Source organism: Setaria viridis, chromosome 2 (assembly GCF_005286985.2).
Source record: "Setaria viridis chromosome 2, Setaria_viridis_v4.0, whole genome shotgun sequence".
NCBI lineage: Eukaryota > Viridiplantae > Streptophyta > Magnoliopsida > Poales > Poaceae > Setaria > Setaria viridis.
In genome coordinates this window covers 33,690,376-33,697,286 of record NC_048264.2, presented here as the reverse complement: position 1 = coordinate 33,697,286, position 6,911 = coordinate 33,690,376, and the positions used below count along the sequence as shown (strand labels likewise).

Genomic DNA, 6,911 nt, shown 5'->3' with positions numbered 1-6,911 from the left:
CTGCTCTCTCATGTGCAATTGCAGCTTATCTGCTACTAAGTAGCGATTATAGGTTCTATGCATTGCTTACCAGTGCATAGAAATTATCTGCTTTGCTTACTTTTATAGCATTTCAATATGCCTGATGTGCCATGTTCTATGCCAGATGTTCTGTCATTCATATCATCTGGATATTCAGTTTTGCTAGTGCACATCTGTGCTTAGAATAGCATGCTATGTGAAGGTTGTTTTCTTTAAGTATCACCTTCTATTTTAGGCAGATCGCTCATGTAGTGTCTTCTGATTGAGGAAAAAGCAGGGTCTGCTACTTTGGCAGTTTGTGGTGAAATGGATGCTCTGTATCCATGTACCGCCTAGTAGTTGTTCTGCTTAAAATTTGTCGTAATTGAAATCTCGTAGAACATTGATTTCCTTTTGATTTTTATTTGAAATGTTTACTGCTTCATGTTTGAATTGCTGGCTCCTATGATGGCATGGCATCTTTGAGACCTGATCATTCTTATGATGTCAACCATAAGCATATCTTCTGAGGACCCTTTTCATGTTACAGTTTGCGTTTTTTAACTCCCTGTTGACTTGGTCCAAACAGCTATATGCAGTTTAGCTTTGAATATTTTTAGTCGGTTTAGTTTATATGAATTACTTATCTGTTGCCTCGTAACCATCCTCATCGCCTAATATGTGTAATTTTGTTTCAATCTTATATAGGTGAACGTTCCAAAGACCAAGAAGACTTAGTGCAAAAACAAGGAGTGGAGGAAGCACACTCTCCACAAGGTGACTCAGTACAAAAAGGGTAAGGACAGCCTATCTGCCCAGGGAAAGCGTCCATTTTGTAGATGAACATGCTTATGTTCTTACTATGTTAGATTATGTTGACCGTATGATTTTTGTTTTCTCACCTTTCAGGCGACAGATACAAGGCTACTAGGAGGCCAACCGCGAGGAAGATTCAACGGTGCCCACACTAGCATCGTCATCGACTAGGTCCTGCTCCCCCCCCGTGTGCCCGTACAATTTCCACCACAAACGCGCCAAGCCACCTGCTAAGGCAAGTAACATATGCATTAATTTTACATTACTTAGTTGTACGCAGCTCCTGGTTGTCCGTAGCTCGGTGCCATATAATTGCAGCTGCTGTGTACTCAGATGAATAACCGTGCCAGCTGGGATGAGGGCACGACAAAAACTTTGCTGGACTTGTGCATTGCTCAGAAGAACCAGCTCAACTGGAGCGACAAATGCCTCACTAAGTTGGGATGGAGGAATGTGTACTCAGGCTTCAGGGCACAAATTGGGTTGCAATTGGGCAGCAAGCAGCTGCAGAACAAGCTCAACAACTTGAGGAGGGCATTCCTCGGCTGGCTGGCCTTGCAAAACAAATCTGGTTTAGGGCGCGACACACAAACTGGCGGTGTGTCTGCTGATGCCACCTATTGGGAGCAGGACCAACAGGTACGTCCTATGCCAAGCCCCTATGGTTACTCGGCATCTTATTTGTACTGTTATGTTTGTGACCTTGATCATTTACTGTCGCTTAAATATTGCAGGACACCCAGACGAGGTCCCAGTCGAGTTCTGTGAAGCCTCCACCTTTCCTCGATGAGTTATTTGAGTTGTTTGGCCATGAACCCCAAGATAGGGGCACCTTGATGACGGCCAGAGGTATTCGTGAGGCGACACCTAGCATGGGGACTGAGGGCAATGCAGCGGACTTGGAGCAGGACCTCCCCTGCTAGTAGTGCTCGTGCCATGTCGAAACGGCCGATCCGGGAATACTCTGTGGATAGTCCCACAAAAAAAAGAAGTGACAACTTGGAGCAGTACATCAGGGAGCTATCTGAGAGTGTGGCCAAGAGGAGCCTGCTACGTGCAGACCGTACGCATGACCAAATGGTTTGTTGTATGCAGATCTTAAAAGAAGATGGTATACAGGAGGGGTCTCCGCTTCACAACCAGGCTATGTATTTATGTACTAAGAGCACGGAGTATCGGTCGACGTTCATGGAGATGGCAACGAAAGAGGGCCGAATGAGATGGATACAATTCTACTAGGACATGACCAACAAGAAGTGATTGTGCCATGACTGTTAATTGTAGTGATGTGTATATGAGAGTTTGGAAAATAATGTTAGCACTTGTGTTGGAACAGTATTGTTAGCTTCTGTAACATGTCCTGATCGTTGAACCTTTCTATGTTACTGATCGTTGAACCTTTGTTTTTAGTGGTAGATCAATTCCTATAAGTTTTTGATGTCTGTTCTTTGTGTGACGTTCCTATCATTACTATCTGTTATTGATGTCTGTTCTTTGTGTGACGTTCCTATCATTACTGTCTGTTAAGTTTTACATATAAGTTTTGTAGTACTATCTGTTAAGTTTTACCTATAAGTTTTGTAGGTAAGTTCCTTTCAAGTTAAATTCCTTTCAAGTTGGATCAAAACTCTTTGTACCTTCTCTCATTATACAGAACTTTGTTTACCTTGTCTTATTTGTTGTGTTTAACTTTTGAACAGGTACTTCAAGTATGAGTAGTGCAGAGGAACAAAACAATGACACCGGCAGCGACAACAGCTCCGTGTTCGATCTGAAGTGTTTAGGAGGAGCTGCAGCCGCATATGCGGAGCTTCGCAACATTCATCGTCCTGGACGGAACCTGCCAGTTGATCTGCCACGCCTGACGGGACGGCAATGGGTTGAGCTGAACCTCCGGGACAAGCGGCGGTGCTTCGATAATTTTCGTATGTATCCCGACACGTTCCTTCAGTTGCATGACATGTTGGTTAGCAATCATGGGTTGAAAACGTCGCAAGGGGTAGAATCTGTTGAGGCTTTAGCTATGTTCGTGTGGGCGTGTGCGACACAGCAGGCTTGCCATCAAATTAGAGAAAGATTTGACCGGAGTTTGGACACAGTTAGTAGGAAGATGGCGCATGTGGCAAATGTAATGTTTTCATTTGCCCAGATAGTCATCGCTCCGAAGGATCCCGTGTACTCTAAGGTGAATCATAAGCTGACCCAATATGCATCGTTCTTTGATGGGTGCATAGGTGCTCTAGACGGTACGCACATTCCAGTACTGGTCGAGCGTGAGTCCCGTGTGGATTTTCTAAACAGAAAAGGGTGGACGAGCTTCAATGTGTTAGCCATATGCGATATGGACATGCGCTTCACGTATGTAGGAGCGGGGATGGCAGGATCGTGTCACGACATGGTGGTTTTGCGTGACTGTATGGCGGCAAGGACCTACCCACATCCACCTGCAGGTATGGGACTTCACTAAGTCTGCACATGAAGCTGCACTTGCAAAATGTGGTGCACTAATGTTGAATTTTTTTGATTATCTGTAGGCCGATATTATTTGGTCGACTCGGGCTACGCAGTTCGAGAAGGGTATCTGGGGCCATATAGAAATACCAGGTATCACCTGTAGGAGTTTAGCAGAAGGGCGGCGGACACATTGGAGGAGAAATTCAACTTTCACCATTCCAGTCTTCGCAATGTGGTGGAACGCACATTTGGCGTGCTGAAATCCAGGTGGCACATTCTGCGGGAAGTTCCACTATATTCTCGAGAACGGCAAACGAAGCTTGTTATTGCTTGCTTTGCACTCCATAATTATTTGCTGGACCTTGTCAATGAAAGTACTGCAGGTTCGTCCAGGGCGCGAGATCCGGACTATGGGGTGTCCGAATGGGTGGCAGCTAATGCTACTCCTGATATGGCCAGTGTACGAGATTGGATTGCGGCGGGAATCTCTTTGATGTAAATGCTGGGTGTATGTTGTGTACGTTCATGTTGTAATTTGTATGTAACAAATTGTAGTAGGTTGTGTGTACGTTCGTACCCTCCAGTGTGTTGGTTATGTTTGCCGGACAAAATTTAAATGTTGTAGTTCCTTTTACCGTTAGAAATTTAATTTTCAAATGTAGCAGCGCATCCGTAGGGAAAACAGACCGAAAATTGCTAAGGATAAGCTGTCACCGCTCCCTCGCTCCCATCGGTAGGGAAACAATTTATTTTATGTATTCTTAACAACCTTATATTTTTTAATTCTCAACAATTCCCGAATGATTTGTAGTCCCACGCCTGACAATAGTTTCATTCTATAAAAAAGAATAGGCAAATGAGACTTGCTAAATTGTTTGGTGGATAAATTGTTTTGGTAACATGACTAACTAAAGTTTGGAGTTTCAGTGGCCCAAACGACCGTTAGCCACTGGAACAAGCCTCAAGCAGCAGCTAGAAGCTGCGCTGCAGCCGCTGGCAGCAGAAGCCAGCAGCGGCAGCGGCTTCTAGCTCTGCCGAACGGCCTGATACTCTTCAAAGGCTGTTCTCCCTCTTGGGAGAAGTACCACACCTCTTTTAAGATCTTGTCAAGCTGGTGAAGATAACATTGGATTAGAACTTGGGAGATAGAGGTGTCTTGCGGTATACCTAACACATTTTCTATTTTGTAAAACAGTTGAATTTGCAAAACAAGTATTGATATTGAGTGTGCGTATCATGTCTAGCGATAAATCCTTAAGTTATCAAGGTATAATTAAGATATATCAATTAAGGAGTGGCTATCCGTTTTAGCTATATCAATAGTAAAATAATTTGGTCATATATAACTAGATGTAATTTATAAAATGACTTCTACAGGTTGTGTTTGAAATCTGGGATGAATATGATCATAGAGAATAGGTTGGGCTTGCCTTCTTCGAAGCCTTCAGGAAATCTGGGATGAATATGATCAAAGGAATAGGTTGGGCTTGCCTTCTTCGAAGGCTTCAGGTAACTGCTGCTTAAAACTCTCACGCTCCAGGCTCCAGCTCACTGAACTCAACTCCTAGCTCTTCTTCTTCGTCAGCTACGAACTCTCCGTCAGCTAACACTGGCTCTTCTTCTTCGTCAGCTACGAACTCTCCGTCAGCTAACACGCGTAAAACAGAGCAACACAAGCACAAATAAATATAAATTCAAATGAACTCTGAAAATTAGGAAATTAGTATGGATGGATAGGTTTTGAATTTAGAAGGAAGAATCAAGTCGATCGGAGCTTGGATGGATGAGATATGGCGTTTGCTTAGCTGATGGTTTTATTTCGAAAATAAAATGACATAATTAGGAGGATGCTTACGGGCCTTTATTAGCACGTAATAGGCTTGAGGTGGCGTGGTTTTATGGGCTGTAGTGTGGTTTATGTGGGGGCTCAGCTGGTGTAAAAGGATAACACAGGAGAGAGGGGTACGGGAACAGGACGTCGTCCCCTTTCCCAGCGCAGCCATGGCCGCGGCTCGAGCTCACTGGAGCCTTGCCGGAACGGCGCTACCGGCCACCGTTTTCGAATATGAGGGTACGGGTAGAGAGAGGAGTGGATGAGGATTCCGTTCAGGGAGTTCCCAGCATGGGAGAGGAGGTGGAAGGAGGTCGGCCATGGATGGCCATTGTCGCGTCTCTGGAGATCACGATTGGCTCGGTACAGGTAGGGATAAAGGGAAGCGTGGCTTGGAGAATGCATAGTATGGTATGGAGGTGCTTACCGTGGAAGCTATTTAACTAAGGTGGCTTGGTGGAGAAGATCGACGGGTGTCTGTTCTTCGGAGGGAAGAACAGAAAAAACTAGAAATTGGAGAGAGGGAGCTCGGGAATGACGCGGCGGTGGCGGCGTGCGTGACGAGGCAGCAGTGGCGTGGTTGAGGTGGGGGCGCGGCAAGGGGTGGCAGGGCGTGGTCACCTCGCAGGGTCGGGCTGTCGCTCAAGCAGAACGGGGCGAGCACGGCAGGGGGGGGGGGGGGGGGGGGGGGGGGGGGGGCTGGCGTGCGGAGCTTTTGCAAGTTGTGCCAGTGTGAGCTGTTGTTATGTGTTTTCGTGCGTGCTCTAGCTTGTGCAGGTTGAAGGATATAGGAATGGGACGACAAGCTTGCTCAAAGGAGCATACGTGAAGTAAAGGATCAACAGGTTGTCATCTTAGGGAGAGTAGGAAGGTTAATTAGAGAGGAAGTTAAATGTTTGAATTGATTTGGAAAGACGAAAGGATTAAAGGGGGATCTTGGGATGGATTATGGATGGAAAACGAATGGAGCTCGAGAATAGTTTTGCAATATTTAAAATTAGATTTTAAAATAGATTTTGAAGTTTTTAAGTTTGAGTGATTTTTAGACTCGGATTTTTGGGCTGTTACAGCGTCGGAGCAGAAACACGCGCGGGAGCACGGCGCGGCGGCTGGCGTGCACAGGAGTGGAGCAGCGGGAGCGCGGTGCTTCGGCCGGCGTGGGAGCAGCGCTTCGGTTGGCGAGACGAGCACCCGTGAATGAAGGAGGAGCCTCGTTGGAGCTCGATTTGTCCGTGCCCAGCTCGATTGGCCATGCTTGAGCTCGATTGAGCCTCGTCGGAGCTCGATTGGATTGTGCTCAAACTCAATTAAGCCTCGCCGAAGCTTCTCAAGTCCTCCACCTGAAGGCCTTGCCACAGCCTCCGTCACCGCATGAGTGAGAGCGAGCTCTGGTGGAGAAGCGGGAAGGAGGCAATGATGGAGGTAGGGGATGGGGCGCCGAGGAGCCCGTCAACAGCGGCGGGGCACGTCTAGGTGGAAGCGAGGATGGGGTAGAGGAGAGAAGAGGGAGAGATATGGGTGGTAACTTCACATGAAATACAAGGTCATCTTATCACATTGTGCAGCTAACTAAACATGAGCATAGCAAACCAGGCTATTTTTAGCCACCCAACCAAACACGAGCACTTTGCATTGATTTAGCTTAGGTTAAAGTTAGCCTGCAGCCTACCAATCACTACCTAAGCTTCTTGGGAAATCACGGTAGACTTGAGCAGTCACTATACTTATCTTCTTGTCTATCTCTGTTATCCAATAGCGACGACGACCAGAACCCCCAAGTGCAGCTGATGGCAGTTGTATCCGTGAAAAT

At 46.3% G+C, this 6,911-nt stretch overlaps 1 non-coding gene across 1 annotated transcript; it reads left to right on the top strand.

The window, feature by feature from the left end:
- The first annotated feature begins 461 nt into the window (after nt 1-461).
- Nucleotides 462-534, top strand: LOC117846697 (small nucleolar RNA R66). Its single transcript, XR_004638423.1, has one exon. It is a non-coding gene; the product is annotated as a small nucleolar RNA R66 (small nucleolar RNA).
- The last annotated feature ends 6,377 nt before the right edge of the window (nt 535-6,911 follow it).